The sequence below is a fragment of the Manis pentadactyla genome, chromosome 5 (assembly GCF_030020395.1).
Source record: "Manis pentadactyla isolate mManPen7 chromosome 5, mManPen7.hap1, whole genome shotgun sequence".
In the NCBI taxonomy this organism is placed as follows: domain Eukaryota; kingdom Metazoa; phylum Chordata; class Mammalia; order Pholidota; family Manidae; genus Manis; species Manis pentadactyla.
The window spans coordinates 49512780-49532675 of record NC_080023.1 but is presented as its reverse complement, the minus strand read 5'-3'; the positions used below and the strand labels follow the sequence as shown (position 1 = coordinate 49532675).

Genomic DNA, 19896 nt, shown 5'->3' with positions numbered 1-19896 from the left:
ATAATTTTAAGGATAGTTATAATTTTAAGTCATATATTATTAAGTTTAGAAATGATAAGAATATGTGTTTGTTTATGTAGATTAGTGAGTCTTAAACTTGGTAGACTTGAATTACCATGCAGATTTCTCAATGTCAACTACAGTGTTCTCTTCAATGACTGCAATGTTAAATCAATCACTTTAGCATATCTTTTCTGTCTGTTGATTTACCTCATATCATAACATTAGTTCTCTGCATCCATATAATCGTGGCTTTAATTCCAGACATTCTTCATTTTCATCTTGTTTCCCGAAAGAATCCTCCAATGTCTTCCTGCTTCTACTCTTGCATTTCCTATATTTTCAAACTTTCAATCAGAGTGATCTATTAAAAATATAAAAAATATACTAAGTCACTTTCCAGCTTGGATATCTCAGTGCCTTCCTATTGTCTTTGGAATAAAATATGAAATCCCTAGGTTGCCCCCTCTTCTCCATCGTCTCTGGGATGCCTTCCTTGATTCATCACCTTATATCAAAATTGCATTTTCTGTCTTCCTCTCTACTTTGTTGGCTCTTTATACTTATTTGTCATGGCTAACACAAAAACGTGGCACATTGCAGGTGTTCCATAAATACCTATTAAATAAATTAATGACCAATTAATACATTTAAGATGTTTGTCAAAACAAGTAGAAAATATTTTTATGGAGCAGAGGGGTTATCTGTTTTTCCTTCAGTTTTGTGATAAATGAAGTAATTGTACTGTTCTTTGCATAGGAATTTGTGTTGCCAGCCTTTATTGGTGACATGTCCAGGACTAATGAATTAATATTGATCTTGAATTTATATTATCAGTTGCCCCAAACCTATCCTTTGGCAAATGGGGAGCAAAAGGACAAATCAAACCCTCAAGTCAAGCAGAAATTAATTTGCCTTGACTCTAGAGCCCTGCGGTCCTAATACTGTGTTTTCACACATTAGTGGAGTGCCTTGGCCATCATAGTTACTCAGTCATTGTGCGTCAAATAAATGAAATTTAAAAAGGGATAAATGAACCAAATAGGCTGTCTTAGATTTGTATATAAATCAACAGATGATAAAGTTTGGAAGATGAGCCTCAAATTCATAAAACTTTTGCTAATTTCAGATTTTAACACAGTCCTTTTTATTTGTTATGTTTCTCATTTACTATCCACCAGGTAGAACATGCCATCAAAATCTTACAATTCATGATTTTCCCTTTATCTTTTTTGAGATCTTTGAACTTGAATAAGAGAGGATAGTCTATATTTGGTAAATCATTTAAAAGTATTGGCAAGAAGTACAATTCTGTTAAAGAGTGAAAATAGAATCAGTGGTCATGTATATGAAGAATGGGCTGCTAGATTTAAGAAATAGCACTTTTTTTTCTTGCTTAATAATATGATGGTATTGTTCTTTCTTGAAAAGAAAGCAAAGACATATATAAGTTAAAATCAATTTCCTGCTAGCAATTCCAACTTAAAATTAATTATAAAGAAGTTTATATCTGAAGATCTATGTTTATATATGACTTCAGAAGACATCTGTTTGAAGTGGATGATTATTTGGAGGCTTCTTTATCATAATCCTTGCCATGGTTTTTATAAGTCTGCTGAAATGATCAGATTGCCTTTACAAATTTGGTGTTAGGAGTTCAAATGGAGAAGTTTCTCTGATTTTCAGCCCTCTTTCTTGGAGTGCCATCACTTCTTGATTTGAAATTTTTACATTTTTGACATTTGTCAAATATCCAACTTCTCTTTTATATAGTTAAATATTACTATTGTGTAAAGCGTCAAGAAATTTGAAAAACAATTCAACATTGGGAGGGCTGAATTTATGTTTGTGGGTGAATTGAAAAATAACTATGACAGAATAACCAAAGAAAATATATTTGCTTTGCATTTTGAAATATCACAATGTGAAAGGACAGTTTTCAAGAAGAAAACAACTGCCATTCTTTAGTTTTTAATTTTCATTAAAGACTTACAAGAGAAAACAGCAATAATTTGTTATTTTTAAAGACAGAAATATTAAAGCCATAGAAATAAGCTCAGACCAAGCCTAGTTAATTTGGGATAATTTTCATAGGTGGCTCTATGAGTCATGGTTGGTTGGCATTATGAAGTGGATACCATTGTAATGAGCAAAAGGGTGATACACAGAAAATGATATATTAAAAGAATATTCAACCATAAAAGTTAATATGTGAGAAACATGGACAATAGGTAGATATCACTTGACAAAAATACAAAGTCATTAATAGAATAAGGAAGCTAAAATTACTGCTTTATTTTCAGCTACTCAGGTATTTTGGTGCAGCAAAAATGACTTTTGCTCAAGGGCTCTTGAATAAGAAAATATAAACAGATTTCCCAAACCAGAACAATAGTGGGATGAGGAGGCAGGGTGGGGAATGTTGGAGGATAATAAGAGGAGCGAATTTGCACCATATGTTTTAATTTGGATTCGGACAGCTTTTTGAATGTCTTTGGTAATAAACATGATTTCTGTTTTTTGTCTTCTTGATGTGGGGTTTACATTTGGCCGGGGAGCTGGGGGAACTGAAAACCTACTTGTTTAAGGAAACAAATGAAAGACCGTCTGTTTTGAATATTTATTTAAATGAAAAGAAAGCCCATTTGGATGAGGAAGGTGAAGAAAAAGCAAGTTTATGCTCTACTGATGTGCTTTATGATCATGTCTGTCTTATCTAGCTCTAATTTTCTTTGATTTTTAACTCCTCTGTGTGACCAGACATCTGTGAGTATTTATGCCTTTTTTGGTTATGTGCTGTCCCGTTCTGGCTATCCATCAAGTCCAGAACAGACTTCCCAGCAATGTTTTGTACAAAATGTAGAGTAGAATGATAACTGATTAGCATTACGTGATAAATGGGCATTCTTCAGCTGAAACTGTAAAGTGCGAAACAGCTGAGACAACATATGAGCAGGAAATATAGTGCACAGTCTGTCTCTTGGTTCCGGTTCACACAGCTAATTTTTTGCTGCTACAATTCAAAACTATATACAGCTCAGGCACTGTATATTCTCTCCAACAAATATAAAAACTGGGCTAATGCCCCTTTTGTTTGCACATATTTGGGAGAATGAATTTTGATGACATATTACTGGGTTGATATGTTTCTTAGTGACAACCAGAAAAATAGTCAAGGTTGCTGATTTCAAATCTTTTGCTAGAATTCCTGATGGACATAGCTGCCCTTAGAGAAATGCCCTAGGACCAAGTCTCATGTTATTTGATCCTCTCAATTTAGATTAATCCCTTGATGAATCTATGAAATGAGAGATTAAGGTTTAGAAACCAAAAGCCTACAAAGTAAGAGAAAGCAAAAACAAGTGGGCACTGAGGTGGAAACATTTGCTCTATCAAAGGGCCCCAGTAACTCACCACTAGACAATTGTTTCTCTGTAGTAATGAGTGGACCCTTTTCACTACAAGCTTCTTTAATTGTAGTAATGGGAACAAGGGTTAGATTATGGTTTACTTAGCACCAACTGTTACATCAAGCTTTTCTGTTTGTAATAATGAGAACAAGGTTTAACTTATGGTTTACTTAGCACCTCCTGTGAAAAGGAGGAGGTGTAAGCAAATAGCCTAAGACAATGTGGAGTGTTTACTCTCATAAAATAACCCACACCTTTTTATGCATGTTGGGCCATTTCAGTGTGATCAAATCTTAACAGTGACAGGATGATTCTTCCATATGCTAAGTGTGATTTTTAAAAACTAAATGCTGAAATTCCTGTTAACTTATTTTGTAATATTTTTTGAAGTTATGCAACTGAATTTCTTTAACACTTCAAACCTAAGAAATTTTAAATTCAAATATGCAGACTAACTTAGACAATCAAAAGTAGAAAAATATTTCACAATTAAAAAAATTGGTTTGTATAATTAATATTTCTTCTTCTTCAGAGATTAAACAAATTATATTTGTCATCATAGTTATCCATTCATTAATATCTAGAATCTAATAACTGTGTCAAAGCTTCAACATTTCTAATTGTTGCAATTCTTCATTGGCCTCTGGGTGTTCATTTCCCTCCCATGAAGCAGAGTAAATTAAAATTTAGATAATTATCTGTATTTCATCAGGAAGTAATACCTTTTTTTTCTGTCCTGTGAAACTTAATGCTAGTATATTTTTGTGCATTAAGTCTGTGGATATGTATCTTCTAGTTATACACTTCTTTCAAATCATGAACTCACTAATTTCAGGTAAAATTGTAGTAGATTTTGTGAATATTTTCTTTTTGTTTTGAGAACAATTTGAGATAGTATTTAAAATCTTTGCAATATTTTCTATTGAAATTTCAAGGTTACATTTAAGTCTGACATTTGATTTTTAAAAATTTTGAAAATTTGTTAATCTTTGCTTAAAATATTTCCCAAATTCTTTTCATGATCTGATAAGATTTTTGTTAAGCCCCTCTACTTTCTAAAAATACTCAAGAAAATTTATTACTGTGTACACATTGGGTAAAATATATATTTTTGTGCAGTGAAAGATGACTATAATCATGCTTACATTTTGTCCTTTGAGATACCAATTGCCTTAGGCTGCGCCAAGACTTCCCAGGTACCATATGTTAATGTTTCACTTTATGTATGACTTATCTTCTGGCCCTAAACTTTACCTGTACCACATATTTTGTACCCCATTTACAAAGATTACATAATAAATCAATGTTTAATGTGCTAATGATTAAAATATCAGATAAAGTAAGCTTAATGGTGGCAATTCACAAGTAGTTCCTTAATCTAACACAGAAATCTAGTTTTATAACTAAGTTAATTTTGAAGGTGCACCCTAGGGCTGTTAACTACCAGACAGTAAAACCCATCCTCTGCCTCTTTTGTAATATACACAGTCACCAATATTAATTATTACCTGTATTCTGCCTTATGCTCTGTAACCTGATTTGTTCTAAAAAACCTTGGCCACTAATCTCATGAATACTTTTAATATCTTGGATCTTAATTCATCCTTCAGAGTTGGATTTTAGTACTGTTTTTCTGTTCTTCATTTTGTCTTTCTTCTTTAACTGTTTTGTACTAGTTTTCTGGAAATGAAGTGGGTTTGGGTTAAGAAAGAGGGGAAAATGGATGCAAGAGTAAAACACCAGTGATATTTTTAGAGAAATAATACTCAAAATTAAATCATAAACTTCCAGTGTTGAAATATTGCTTCAGTACTTAGAATATGAACATGTGTGACTAAAGTGAACTCAGCTACCTTTAATATCAAAGATTTATGTTGATTTTATGGTGGCACAATAAATTAGTTGGTTATTTCATGAAATGGTTTTAGTGCCTTCTCCAGAGAAATGTAAGTAAAAATATTCCTAGAGAAATGTATGAAATGTTAATCTTTCTCTTATAATATTTTCTATTTTGAGAGTCTCTAAACAATATTCTTATGCCATTTGGTAAGATTTCATTTCAGTGCTTCAACTGTCTTCGTGACTGTTTCCAGAATGACAGTATTTTTCCACAGTATTTTGGAACTTTGATTTTAATTACAGGGAAAAGTATTAATGTTTTGTATGTAGTGTGGTAAGGTTTTATATTTCTAATCTCAGTAAGTGCTGCAGCTAAGCTATGCAGTTAAACATGTAGTGCTGTAATAAGCAGTGGTGAACTTCAAAGATACAAACAAAAGCAAAGCTTAGCTATTCCCTGCATTCCACTCTCCCACGTATCACCTGGGGCAAGTAGGGTGAGAAGAGTTGCCTAAACATTGCTGCTGTGTTACTACATTCTTTCCTTGTTATTTTCTTTTTCTTTTTCATAATCATCTTCATTGTTTAAGGCATTACATGTTATTTTCCACCTGGTTTGTCCATATAAAAAGTCAGTGTATAAACAATAAAGACATTATTCATTGACAAACATGTATAGTTCTTCAGTAACATGTAAAGACTAGTATGTTCTGTAAATGGATGAAAGAGGCACCAGGTACATATTTACATATATATGTGACCGTGAGATTATGCCAACATCTTTCTGTAAACTGAAACCTTTCATATCACATATGCTTTGTGAATAAGAATTGCTCAAACCTGCTGTGTATATATAAGAAAGGATAAGAACTCAGAGAATTTCTGAGGTTCCAGAAGACCACATACTGTCCTTCCCTTACTCCAGCTATCCACAATCCTCTTTTATCCACTGATCAATGATTGCAATTATGCTGTTGGAATTTAATTTCTAATTTAAAGCTTTTTGGCCTGTTACCAGTAAATTATTATTGGCAGAGTAATACCTTAAGTGGCCAGTCATTCATGTAAATAAAAAAATTGGAGGACATTTTTAAATGAAGAGCTTGTGGTATGACTATGAGAGTCCTGGCAGTCTTAGGGGGAAAAAAAGATGAACATTTCCGTATCTACTTGCAAACAAATTAAGGGAGAATTAAAGGATATACATTAGGCTGTTAGTACTGGTTATCATGGAATTGGGATTTGAGTGGCATGATGGCAGAGAGAGATGGATATGTAATTTTTAATATATTTTTGCACTGTTTTACTTGTTAAATATTTGTAGTAAAATATAATGAAGAATGAAATAAAAACATAGAGTTGGGCAAATTAGGACCATTAAATGGTAAGAGATCCTTTGAGGGAGATGTTGAGCCTTACTGTTTTCATATTTTACTCAGAACTACTCTGTGAATGTCACAGGATGGCTGTCAAATAAATAGAATGGGGCCCATTAATGAAGGTTTTGTGAATGTAGTATGTAGGATGGAAGGTTCAGCTGTGATGATTCCCAAAACAGATGGTATTAAAAATTATTCTAGAGTACTGCTAGTTTAATTAACCTACTATTGTTGTTGTGTATTATCATCTGGCACTAGATGAGCAAACCTGTGGGAGGGCATAACTTCACTCCTATGTACACAACAACAGCAAAACAAATTACAGAGTTTTGACCTTTAAACATTGTTATTACAACAATAAACTAGAAAAATAAATGATTGCCATGATAATATACTTGTAAAGTGTGGCAAAATTTTTATATAAACACCAATGGCATATATATTTTTCTGGAATGGACAGTCATGTGCCATACAAAAACTAAAGCTCTTGGCTCAAAAATTCCACTTCTGGAAGATAATCTTAAGGAAAGTGTCTACAGCAGAAAGAAAAGCTGTGCATATTAAGTTTCTAATTTTAGCATTATTTGTATTATGGAAATATTATTAACTTGATTAGTAATAGAGAATTTGTTAACTAGCATATTATAATTATATGATAATAAAAATATAGAAATATGTGTATATACCATAATTGCACTTATATGGAAAAGGATAAGGCTTGAAAGAAATGTTCAAATGGAAATGTGTTATGATAGTAGGATGATAAGTAAGTAAACATTTTGAACATTTATCACTTTTTTACCCTAACATAAAAAATAATCTTGTTATAGGAAGGAGACATCACAAATAATTACATAGTATGGAGTTTGTACATTTGGCTATGAATAAATGGACTACCTGTAACTTTCTGTGTTTGAGAGCTGCCAAAAAAAGAAACAATAGTCTACCTTTAGAAATTATGTTTTGTGAGTCTGAGGTCATGCCAATGCTGGAATTTCTAGATTATTTGTTTATTATTTATTAATTTTAAAGTGTATATTTCACTCATATTATTTTTAAAGTGTACAAGTATAGAATATTGACAGAGTTGTACAATCATCACCTTCTAACTCCAGAACATTTTCATCATCGCAAAATGAAATTTACACATAAGCAGTAATTGCCCATTATTCCCTTCCTCCAGCTCCTGGAAACTGCTAATCTAAGTTTCTGTCTCTATGGATTTGTATGATCAGGACATTTATATGAATTATGCAGTATGTGGTCTTTGTGTCTGGTTTATTTTTTAGTATAACATCTTCAAGCTTCATCCATGTGGTAGCAAATATCAGAACTTCATTCCTTTTTTAAGACTGAACAATATTCTATTTTGTGGATATACAACATTTGTCTATTCATCACTGGGTGGATATTGTTTTACTTTTTTGGCTATTATGAATAATGCTGCTATGAACTTTCATGTGCGAATTTTTGTGTGGGCATAGATATTCAATTATTTGGGGCATATACCTTGTATATGAAATTGTCAGTTATACGGCAACTTTATGTTTAACTTTTTTGAGAAACTTACAAACTTTTTCAAAATATCTGTAGCATGTTACATTCCCATCAGCAATGTCTTGAGGATTCCCATTTTTCCATATCCTTGCTAATTCTTTTTACTATAAGTTTTTTTGACTATAGTCATCCTAGTGAATGTGAAGTGGTATCTCATTTTGGTTTTGATATGAATTTTCCTTGTGACTAATGATGTTGAACATCTTTTTATGTGATTGTTGGCCATTTGTGTATCTTCTCTGTAGAAATGTCTAATTCAATGTCAATTTTTAAAATTGTTATTTGTCATTTTATTATTGAGTTGCAATGGTTCTTTATATATTATAGATACAATTCCTTTATCAGATATATTATTACAAATATGTTCTCCCATTCATTGGGTTGTCACTTCAATTTCTTTGTTCACTTTCTTATAATTTTTATGATAATAAAATATATAAATTTATGTGTACCATAATTATATGGATACACATAAAATTGGAAGGGAATGTTAAGATGAAAATGTTTGTTATGACTGTGGGATGATGAGTAAGTAAGCGATTTTTGTGCATAATAACTATTTTGCCTATGATTAAAAACAATTTGAGAGATGTATGCATATGAAAGGGCTAAATATAAAAAGGATGCATAAGGTTTCAAATATTTATATAGTTATATTTATCTTTTTTATCTTTATTGTTTGTGCTTTTGATGTCATATCTAAGAAACTATTACCTAATTCAAGATCTTGAAGGTATGCATTTATGTTTTCATCTAAAAGTTTTATAGTTTCAACTGTTATATTTAGTTCTATGATCTGCCTTGAGTTACTGTTCTATAGGGTATCAGGAAGAGATTCAACTTCATTCTTTGTGGGAGGATATTTATTTATCCAAGCACTATTTGTTGGAAAGACCAAAAGACTGGTCTTTCCTTTTTGAAATCTTGGTACCCTGTTGAAATCACATGACCAAATATTTAAGTATTTATTTCTGGATAACATATCAATCTGTTGCATTGTCTGTATGTTTATTCTTATGCCAGTACCACATTGTTCTTGATTATTGTGACTTTGTAGTACGTTTGAAATCAAAAACACATTTATTGCTCTTTTTTTAAGATTGTTTTGGATATACTGGGTCCTTTGAACTGCCATATGAACTTGTCAATTTTTGCAAAAAAGGCAGCTGGAATTGTACAAACAGCAGATCAATTTGGGGAGTATTGCTGACTATATTACTTTCTTGGGACTGCTGTACAAAGGACCACAATCTGACTGGCCTAAATAACAGAAATTTATTTCTCACAGTTCTGGAGGCTAGAAGTCTAAGATCAAGATGGTAGAAGATTGATTCCTTCTGAAGGCTGTGAGGTAAAATCTGTTCCATGTCTCTCTCCTAGATTTTGGTGCTTTGCTAACAATCTTTGAGGTTCCTTGTAGATGGCATTCTCCCTGTGTCTTCACTGTCTTCCCTCTATGCATGTATCTGTCTCTTCATGTGGATTTCTTTTTATAAGGTCACTAAATTTATTGGATTAAGAACTCATGCAACTCCAATATAACGTCACCTTAATTGCTTTTTGTATATTGATCTACTATCCTGCAACATTGCTTACTTATTAGTTCTATCAGTTTTTGTGAGGATTCTTTAGTATTTTCTATATACAACACCATGTCATGTGTATGAAGTTAGCTGTGAATTTTTCTATAATGTTTCTCAATGTCAGTTTGAGGAAGTTATCTTTCATTCTCACTTTGTTCAGTGTTTTTATTGGGAAACAAAGTTGTATTTTTTCAATGCTTTTTTCTTCATCTATTGAGAGAATCATGTATTTTTAAATTTAGTTATATGGTGTATTGCAATGAGTGATTTTGTGTGTTGAATAAACCTTGCATTCCTGTGATAAATCATACGTGGTTGTTGTGTATAATCCTTTTTGTGTTGCTGGAATTAGGTTTGCTAATATTTTGTTGAATATTTTGTGCAGCCATGTTCACAAGGGTATTTTAGGAGGCCCTGAAACACTGGCATTTTTTAAGAGATCCTCAAATTTTTTTTAAGTCTTAGTTTAGTGATAAAAGTTAGCCATATCTATATGTCACAAATTTGAACTATGCTTGTTCTTTACTAAGCAAGAACTATGTTACTTATTGAACTAGACAGACTCTTAGTAGTGTAGTCTTATTCCAGAATATTAGGAATTTGTTTTCTTCTCCATTCCTGAGCATTGTCAAACCTCTTCATCGTGTATCTTCTGTACCCTTCCTCTGTTATTTTATCTGGGCTTTGGATTTTCTTTCTCATTTCTACCAGAGTCTCAGGACATTTTAGAATATATTTTTACATATCAGGCTACCTTATTTTTGCTGGAATAACCTAGCAGTATTATCTTACTGATTATAAGTTATTACTAAACTTGATCCTATATATCCTATATACAGTTTCTAACATAGTGTGTTCTTTTCCTAGGAAAAGAAACTTTGCAGGAATTCTTTAATGTTTTTTTGGCCTTTCTTTTCTTTTTTTTTTATTAAAGTATTATTGATATACACTTTTATGAAGGTTTCACATGAAAAAACAATGTGGTTACTACATTCACTCATATTACTATGTCCCCCCCATACCCCATGCAGTCACTGCCCATCAGTGTAGTAAGATGCCACAGAGTCACTATTTGCTTTCTCTGGGCTACACTGTCTTCCCCATGATCCGCCCCAGACCATGTGTACTAATCATAATACCCCTCAATCCCCTTATCCCTCCTTTTCCACCCACTCTCCCCCACCCCTCCCCTTTGGTAACCACCAGTTCCTTCTTGGAGTCTGTGAGCCTGCTACTGTTTTTTTCCTTCAGTTTTGCTTCCTTGTTATACTCCACAAATGAGGGAAATCATTTGGCACTTGTCTTTTTCTGCCATTCTTCTGCCTTTCTTACACTCACAGTGATATTCCAAATCAACCCAATGTGTTCAATGAGAAAAATAAAACCCTGTTTAATTGTATTGAAATAATAACTTTGGAGTCATAAAGAATCATCTCTTTCATAATCACTATTTTACATATAGATACTCTCTAATTTCTCTGAATCATGTTAAAATACTAGAAGCCCCTCTGATTCAATAATAAATGTAGTCTTAGTGAAAAACAAGCCTAGATCAATTATGTTAATATTTAATTGTCATTATTTTATATTCTTCTTATTTGCTTAGGTACTAAACTCTCAAATGAGATAGGAATGCTTACTTGAGTTAGAATCATGAAAGAAAACATCCTGGAAAAGGAAAGAAGCAAAAGAACATAAATATGCTAGATTTTTTCGGGGGATAAGGGTAGAAGGTGGTGTAGGGAGGTGGTGGCATAGATTTGCTTGCCCCAGCTTTATCAGGTGTATCTTGGGTTTGTGTTACTAGTGCAGTTGTGAACTCTGCCTTTCTTAATGCACCTCTGCTCTAGAGGCTCAATTTTTTCCAGTGTTCTTTGAAAATATTTCCCATAGATAGATGGATAAATAAATGTCATGGATAAATATTTCAATAGAAATACGGTGTATTCCTTTAAAGTGAAACAATGGATAAGTCTTCTTGATACCTCAATTTCAGTTAAGGGATTAAAACAGGGAAACTTGCCAGTGGAAAATAGAAGTGAAAGAATTGCCAGTAATAGCAGTAGTGGACCTCTAGGAGAATAATGGAAGTCTTTAATTCATGTTATATTTTTTGTGGGGCTTTGCCAGGCAGGCCTCTTTCTTTTAAAGTATCTGCAGTTATTCGTGGAGGAAATCTTGATGGAACAAGATGGAGAGAGACTGGGAAGTTCCTGTTGCCTATATATTTACCTACAGGTTTTTACAATTTCCCTGGCTCATTTCATTTTTCAGTTATAATTTTTTATTATACAGACTTCTTTCTCCCACTGTATTTCTGCTTCTGAAAATGCTCTTGTTAAGTCAACAGTGACATCATTGCTCAATCCAGTCCACACTTTTCACTCTATTTATCTTATTTAATCTCTTTGCCACATTTAACATAGCTGAACTTCTCCTGAAATTCCTTTCTTCCTTGACTTCCAAGCCTATATAATTTCTCTCACTTCTCTCCTGATTCACAACCACTTGTAAGACTTTTTCTGATGTACAACATATCAAAATTGTACTTAATGAGGTAGGTTGTATGAATGAGTGTATCTTCTATTTTACTCTGCCAAAAGCCATTTTATCTTGAATTTGAATCTGAAGTAATCACCCTTTATCTAATATTTCCTACTCATTTATATGCATTTTTATGGTGTCAGTTATTTGTTTTGCTTTCCAGTTGATCCATTTATATTACAATATTCTGATTCTTCAGCCATATTTTAAACTCTAAGAATAGGATGTTAATCCTACTTTGTGTTTTCCATAACATTGTGCACAGAAAATAAGTTAATGAATTAAATGAATATTTCACTTAGATAGAAATTTCACTTAAATTTTTGCTCCTTTTCTTTCCCCTTTTTATTCCAGGAGTTTGAGTCTGAGTTAAGGGAGAATCGTTTTCAGATTTTTTCTTTTCTGATTCTGTTTTATTCTATTTGTGAGTTGGTGGGAAAAAACTGATATACCATCAAGTTTTCTCTGCATTTTATGAGATACTTAGATATAAACACTTTAAAATATTACATTAAGAGAGCTCTGACAGTTTTCATATCTCTGGAGTATATCCAGCATTTTTAGGGATCTATGACAAATTGGTAAGAATTACTATTACAGAATTGTGGGACTTGAGCTGTTGCTCAGTATTTATTGTATATAATATTTGAACATACATGAAAGATAACTGTCAGTTTTTGATATAATGATGAGAATTATCATATTCTCTCTCTGAACCAATACAGAATTATTGTTCTTTTCAATATATGGAAGAACATGAAAAATAATTTTAAAATAACAGGAAAACATTCACATATCTAATATATGATAGAGAAGCAGGGCTAATTTAGGGAATTGGATAATTCTATTTATACAGGAAGACTGCTTAATTTTGTTTTTTTTTTTTTTTTACTCTTTATAGCAGCAAGTGCATTCATTATTTAGAAAGATGGTTTTTAGGTTAGAGGAAATATGGTATATAAAGGAACCTGCATGTGCCCACAGATTAGTGAAATTATTGTTGTGTTTTAAAAATCTCATGTAAGAGACAAGGAGAATTGTTTAATAAAGAACAATTTTTTAAACTGAAGCATAATGAGCATACAATATCCTCTTAGTTTTAGATGAACATCATACTGATTTGATATTTTTATGTATTACTAAATAATCCCCATACGTCTAGTTTCCATCTATCACCAACAAAATTAAATTATTACAATATTACTGAATATATTCCCTATAATGTACACTAACATCCCTGAGACTTATTTATTTTAAAATTGGAAGTATATACTTCTTTATCCCCTTTACATATTTTGTCTGCCCCCACCTTCTCCCTACCCTTGGTAATCAACGGTCTGTTTCCTGTATGTATGAGTTTGTTTCTGTTTTGTTTCATTTTTTAGATTCCACATATATATGAAACCATATGATATTTGTCTTTCCATAACTGACTGATTTCACTTAGCATAATATCCTCTAGGTCCATCATGTTGTCACAAATGGCAAGATTGCATTCTTTTTATGGCTAAGCAATATTTCGTTGTATATATGGACCACATTTTCTTTATCCATTCATCTATCAATATACACTTAGGTGGTTTCCTTATGTCAGCTATAGTAAATAATGCAATGAACTAGGAGTGCACAGAGCTCCTCAAATTGATGTTTTCATTTTCTTTGGATAAATACCCAGTAGTGGAATTGCTGGATCATATGGCAGTTCTATTTTAAAATTTTTTAGGAACCTCCATACTGTGTTTCATAGTGGCTGACTGAATTTACATTACCAACAATAATGTGCATGTGTTCCTAAAAAAGAACAATTTTTTTAAAAAGGACAAATTTGTTCTTGTGTTTCTTGCTTCTGTACTATCTAAAATACACCAAATAAATAAGAAAATTTTTGTTTTTCTTTTCTCTTTTCTTTTTCTTTGTTTTCTTTCCATCTTCTCAAAGATAATATTGATTTAGGGCAGCTTGTTTGGGTCTGGGAAATAAAAGACTATCAGAAAAAAACATCAATCTCTTTATTTATTTATTTATTTACCATTATTTATTTATTTATTTAATTTATTTTGGTATCGTTAATGTACAATTACATGAGCAACATATGGTTACCAACTCCCCCCATTATCAAGTCCCCACCACATACCCAATTACAGTCACTGTTGATCAGCATAGTAAGATGCTATAGAGTCATTGCTTGTCTTCTCAGTGTTGTACTGCCTTCCCCGTTCCCTCTGCCTACATTATATGTGCTAATCGTAATGCCCCTTTTTCCCCCTTATCTCTCCCTTCCCACCCATCCTCCCGGTTCCCTTTCCCTTTGGTAACTGTTAGTCCATTCTTGGTTCTGTGTGTCTGCTGCTGTTTTGTTCCTTCAGTTTTTTGTTTGTTCTTATACACCACAGATGAGTGAAATCATTTGATACTTGTCTTTCTGCACTTGGCTTATTTCACTGAGGATAATACCCTCTAGCACCATCTATGTTGATGCAAATGGTAGGATTTGTTTTCTTATGGCTGAATAATATTCCACTGTGTATGTACCACATCCTCTTTATCCATTCATCTACTGATTGACACTTAGGTTTCTTCTATTTCTTGGCTATTGTAAATAGTACTGTGATAAACATAGGAGTGCATATGTCTCTTTCAAACTGGGCTGCTGCATTCTTAGGGTAAATTCCTAGGAGTGGAATTCCTGGGTCAAATGGAATATCTATTTTTAGTTTTTTGAGGAACCTCCATACTGCTTTCCACAATGGTTGAACTAATTTACATTCCCACCAGCAGTGTAGGAGGGATCCTCTTTCTCAACAGCCTCGCCAATGTTTGTTGTTGTTTATTTTTTGGATGTTGGCCATCCTAACTGGTGTGAGGTGATATCTCATTGTGGTTTTAATTTGCATTTCTCTGATGATTAGCGATGTGGAGTATCTTTTCATGTTCCTGTTGGCCATCTGAATTTCTTCTTTGGAGAAGTGTCTGTTCAGATCCTCAGCCCATTTTTAATTGGATTATTTGCTTTTTGTTTATTGAGGTGCAGGAGCTCCTTATATATTTTGGTTGTCATCCCTTTATCGGATATGTCATTTATGAATATGTTCTCTCATACTGTAGGATGCCTTTTTGTTCTATTGATGGTGTCCTTTGCTGTACAGAGGCTTTTTGGCTTGATATAGTTCCACTTCTTCATTTTTGCTTTTGTTTCCCTTGCACGGGGAGATATGTTCATAAAGAAGTTGCTCATGTTTATGTCCAAGAGATTTTTGCCTATGTTTTTTCTAAGAGTTTTATGGTTTTATGACTTATATTCAGGTCTTTGATCCATTTTGAGTTTACTTTTGTGTATGGGGTTATACAATGATCCAGTCCAGTTTCATTCTCTTACATGTAGCTGTCAAGTTTTGCCAATACCAGCTGTTGAAGAGGCTGTCATTTCCCCATTGTATATCCGTGGCTCCTTTATCATATATTAATTGACCGTATGAGTTTGGGTTAGTATCTGGACTCTCTATTCTATTCCACTGGTCTGTGGCTCTGTTCTTGTGCCAGTACCAAATTGTCTTGATTACTGTGGCTTTGTAGTAGAGATCCCCCCTGCTCAGGATTGCTTTGGCTATTCAGGGTCTTTTGTGGTTCCATATGGATTTTAGAACTGTTGTTCCCATTCATTGAAGAATGCTGTAGGTATTTTGATAAGGATCATGTTGAATCTGTAGATGGCTTTAGGTAGGATGGCCATTTTGACAATATTAACTCTTTCTACCCAAGAGCATGGGATGAATTTCCATTTTTTAGTGTCCTCTTTAATTTCTCTTAAGAGTGTCTTATAGTTTTCAGGGTATAGGTCTTTCATTTCCTTGGTTAGATTTATTACTAGGTAATTTATTCTTTTTGATGCAAATTGTGAATGGAATTGTTTTCCTGATTTCTCTTTCTGCTAGTTCATTGTTAGTGTATAGGAATGCAACAGATTTCTGTGCATTAATCTTGTATCCTGCAACTTTGCTGAATTTCTATATTGCTTCTAGTAGTTTTGGAGTGGATTCTTTAGGGTTTTTTATGTACAATATCATGTCATCTGCAAATAGTGACAGTTTGACTTCCTCCTTACCAGTCTGGATGCCTTTTATTTCTTTGTGTTGTCTGATTACGTGGCTAGGACCTTCAGCACTATGTTGAATAAAAGTGGGGGAGTGGGCATCCTTGTCTTGTTCCCAACCTTAGGTGAAAAGCTTTCAGCTTCTCGCTTTTAAGTATGATGTTGGCTGTGGGTTTGTGATATATAGCCTTTATTATGTTGAGGTACTTGCCCCCCATACCCATTTTTTTGAGAGTTTTTATCATGAATGGATGTTGAATTTTGTCGAATGCTTTTTCAGCATCAAATAGGTGATCATGTGGTTTTTGTCCCTCTTTTCATTGATGTGGTGGATGCTGTTGATGGATTTTCAAATGTTGTACCATCCTTGCATCCCTGAGATGAATCCCACTTGATCATGGTATATGATCCTTTTGATGTATTTTTGAATATAGTTTGCTAATATTTTGTTGAGTATTTTTCTATCTATGTTAATCAGGGTTATTTGTCTATAATTTTTTTTGTGTGTGTGGTGTCTTTGCCTCATTTTGTTATTAGAGTGATGCTGGCTTCATAGAATGAGTTTGGAAGTATTCCCTCCTCTTCTATTTTTTGGAATAATTTTAAGGATAATGGGTATTATGTCATCTCTAAATGTCTGATGAAATTCAGTGGTGAATCCATCTGGTCCTGGGATTTTGTTCTTGGGTAGTTTTTTGGTTACTGATTCAATTTCCTTGTTGGTAAATAGTCTGTTTATATTTTCTGTTTCTTCCGTAATCAGTCTTCAATAAATCCTTCCATTGTTTGTTTCATTTCTGTTATCTTCTTCTGGAATTCATCCCTTAGCTCTTGCATGTTTCTCTGTAGCTCCATCAGCATGGTTATGACTTTTATTTTTAATTCTTTTTCAGGAAGATTGGTGATTTTGGTCTCATCAGGCCCTCTCCCTGGTGTTTGAGGGATTTTGGACTGAACTGGCCTTTTCATGGCGATAAAAGTGATTACCGGTGGGTGGCATGTATATCAACTCAGAGAACAAAGCCCCTTTCTGCTTGCTGGCCACCTTGCATATCTCCGCTGACTGTGCCTGTCAAACGCACACAGGGAGCAGCCTTTGGGTTAATCCCCTGAGTTGCTGTGGGTGGGGCAGCCCTCGGGATGGCCTAGGGCACTGGCAGGGGTTGCAGTCAAGTGGCGTATGTTCTCCTGTGAGAATGGTACCCTTTTGTCCTTTCTAGACTCTGTGCCAGTCTCCACTGCCTGTGCGAGGCAACTGCAGACAGGGAGTAGCCTTTGAGTTGATCCCCTGAGGTGCCATGGGCTGGATGGCCCTTGGGATGGCCTAGGGCACTGGCAGTGGCTGCAGTTGAGCACTGTGTGTTCGCTGCAAGAGCAGAGCCCCTTCTTGCCTTCCAGACTCTGCACTGGCTTCCTCTGCCTGGGCTGGTCAATTGGGTGCAGGGGATAGCCCATGGGTTAGTCCCTTGAGCTGCCATGGGCAGGGCAGCCCTCGTGATGGCCTAGGGCACTGGTGATAGTTGCAGGTGACCAGCATGCGTTTGCAGTGAGAACAGAGCCCCTATGTGCTTCCCAGAATCTGCAGAGGCTTCTTCTGCCTGTTCGGGCAACTGCACACAGGGACAGCCTCTGGGTTAATCCACTGAGCTGCTGTGGGTGGGGTGGCCCTCAGGATGGCCAAAGGAACTGGCAGAGGTTGCAGGCATGCAGCTGGTTTGCTTGCAGTTCATAAAGAGAATAAAGCCCCTTTGTGCCTTCTGGGCTCTGCGCTTGTCACCACTGTCTGTGCTGGGTGGCTGTGCACAGGGGGCAGCCTCTGGGTCTGGCCTGGTTAGCTGCATGCTAGGAAATGTGGGTGGGGCTGCTCCCCAGTTACTCTGCAGCAATGGCAGGTCAGCTGGTTTGCTTGCAGTGCCGGTGGGTCGGAGGAATGAACAGCAGGCTGCTGATCGCCGTGAGGGGCTTTGGAACTGCATTACCACCCAGGGATTTAGGGCGTCTGAAGTTCCTTAAAGTGCCCAGCCTGCTGGGCTGAGTGTGCAAGGATGATTTTGTCCACCTGTTAAACCCTTTTAAAGTGCCCACTTTTCTTTTGTCCCAGGGTAGGCAGCTGTGCAGACCTGTTCACAGTCTTATTCTCAGACTCTGCTTTTTGGTTTCTCTAATATCCAGTACACCATGCAATGTGTGTCTGTGCTCCCAGTGCAGATTACTAGGGCTGGTTATTTAGCAGTCCTGTGCTTCCACTCTCCCCACTCTGTTTCTTTTCCTCCTGCTGGTGAGGTGGGGTGAGGGGTGCTCGTGTCCCACTGGGTCACAGCTTTGTATCTTACCCTTTTCGTGAGATGTTGAGTTCTTGCAGATGCAGATGGCCTGGCTATTGTACTATATCTTCTGATCTCTCTTATATGAATAGTTGTATTTGCTGTATTTTCAAAATATGTATGGTTTTGGGAGGAGATTTCAGCCACCCTACTCTCACTGCCATCTTGAGAATCTCCACATCATTCTCTTTTAAACCCTGAATTGATTCCAATGTGTCATGCTTATTTCTTTACTCAGTTTCATTACTAGCTAGTTATTATTAATTCACTATTAATTTTGAAATCTTCTTGCATGCAGAGAGGTATAGCTTCTACCACTTTAGAAGTCTTGCTGCTCAGAGGAAAGAACTTTGATCTGGGAGTCTGAAAGTCAATGTATATATTTGAATCAGTGAATAGATAGTGCAGTGCCAACTTGGACTGCAGACAGGCTAATACAAAGTATTTCACCTCAGATGGTTTCTGCTTAATGTTGGAAGAGTATGCAAACTTATTTCCCCCTCCATAACTAGTAAACATTACAAAAATAGCAGAAATTTCTCTAATCTTATCCAAAGTACCAATGAAAAGACTTGTATGTGAGTTGGCCCTCATTGATGAAGAAGTCTGTATTGGAATTTTAACAATATTTGCTGTTAGCTGTGACATTGATACTAAAAATAAGTAAGTAATGATGATTTTGTATGAATGGTTTACTAAAAATAAAAACAAATATGAATATCAAGATGTGTGTGAGTCTTATTCAATTACTGAAATGTGCTGAAAGAAAATACAAAATATATAATTGAGAAATCCTTAAATTTACTTCAACTGGATTTGTTTCAAATTGGTAAGTAATTTACTTTGGGGATCAAGTGTGCATTTTAAAGTAAAAAAAAAGGTGAATATATTGCTATTATTTGAAAAACAAAATCAACTGACATTAAGATTGACCTGAATTATTTGGGCAGGCCCAATGTAATCACATACGCAGTTAAAAGTAGATGGGAAGTCCGTCAGAGAAAAGCAAGCATCAGTCAGAGAGATGTGTCAAAAACAGAAGTTGGAGAGACTTGAAGCTTGAGAGGAACTCAGTTGTTAGAGGGAGACAACCTGAAAAGCATCTGAAGGAATGTGGGCAGACCCAGGAGCAAAGACCGACTCCCAGCTGACAGCCAGCAAAGAAACAGT

The 19896-nt window shown here is 34.7% G+C and overlaps 1 long non-coding RNA gene across 1 annotated transcript; it reads left to right on the top strand.

The window, feature by feature from the left end:
- Positions 1 to 2629: 2629 nt before the first annotated feature.
- LOC130683935 (uncharacterized) lies at positions 2630 to 18683 on the top strand. The gene is made up of 4 exons (XR_008998069.1): positions 2630 to 2658; positions 9474 to 9536; positions 17296 to 17391; positions 18315 to 18683. It is a non-coding gene; the product is annotated as an uncharacterized LOC130683935 (long non-coding RNA).
- Positions 18684 to 19896: the final 1213 nt, after the last annotated feature.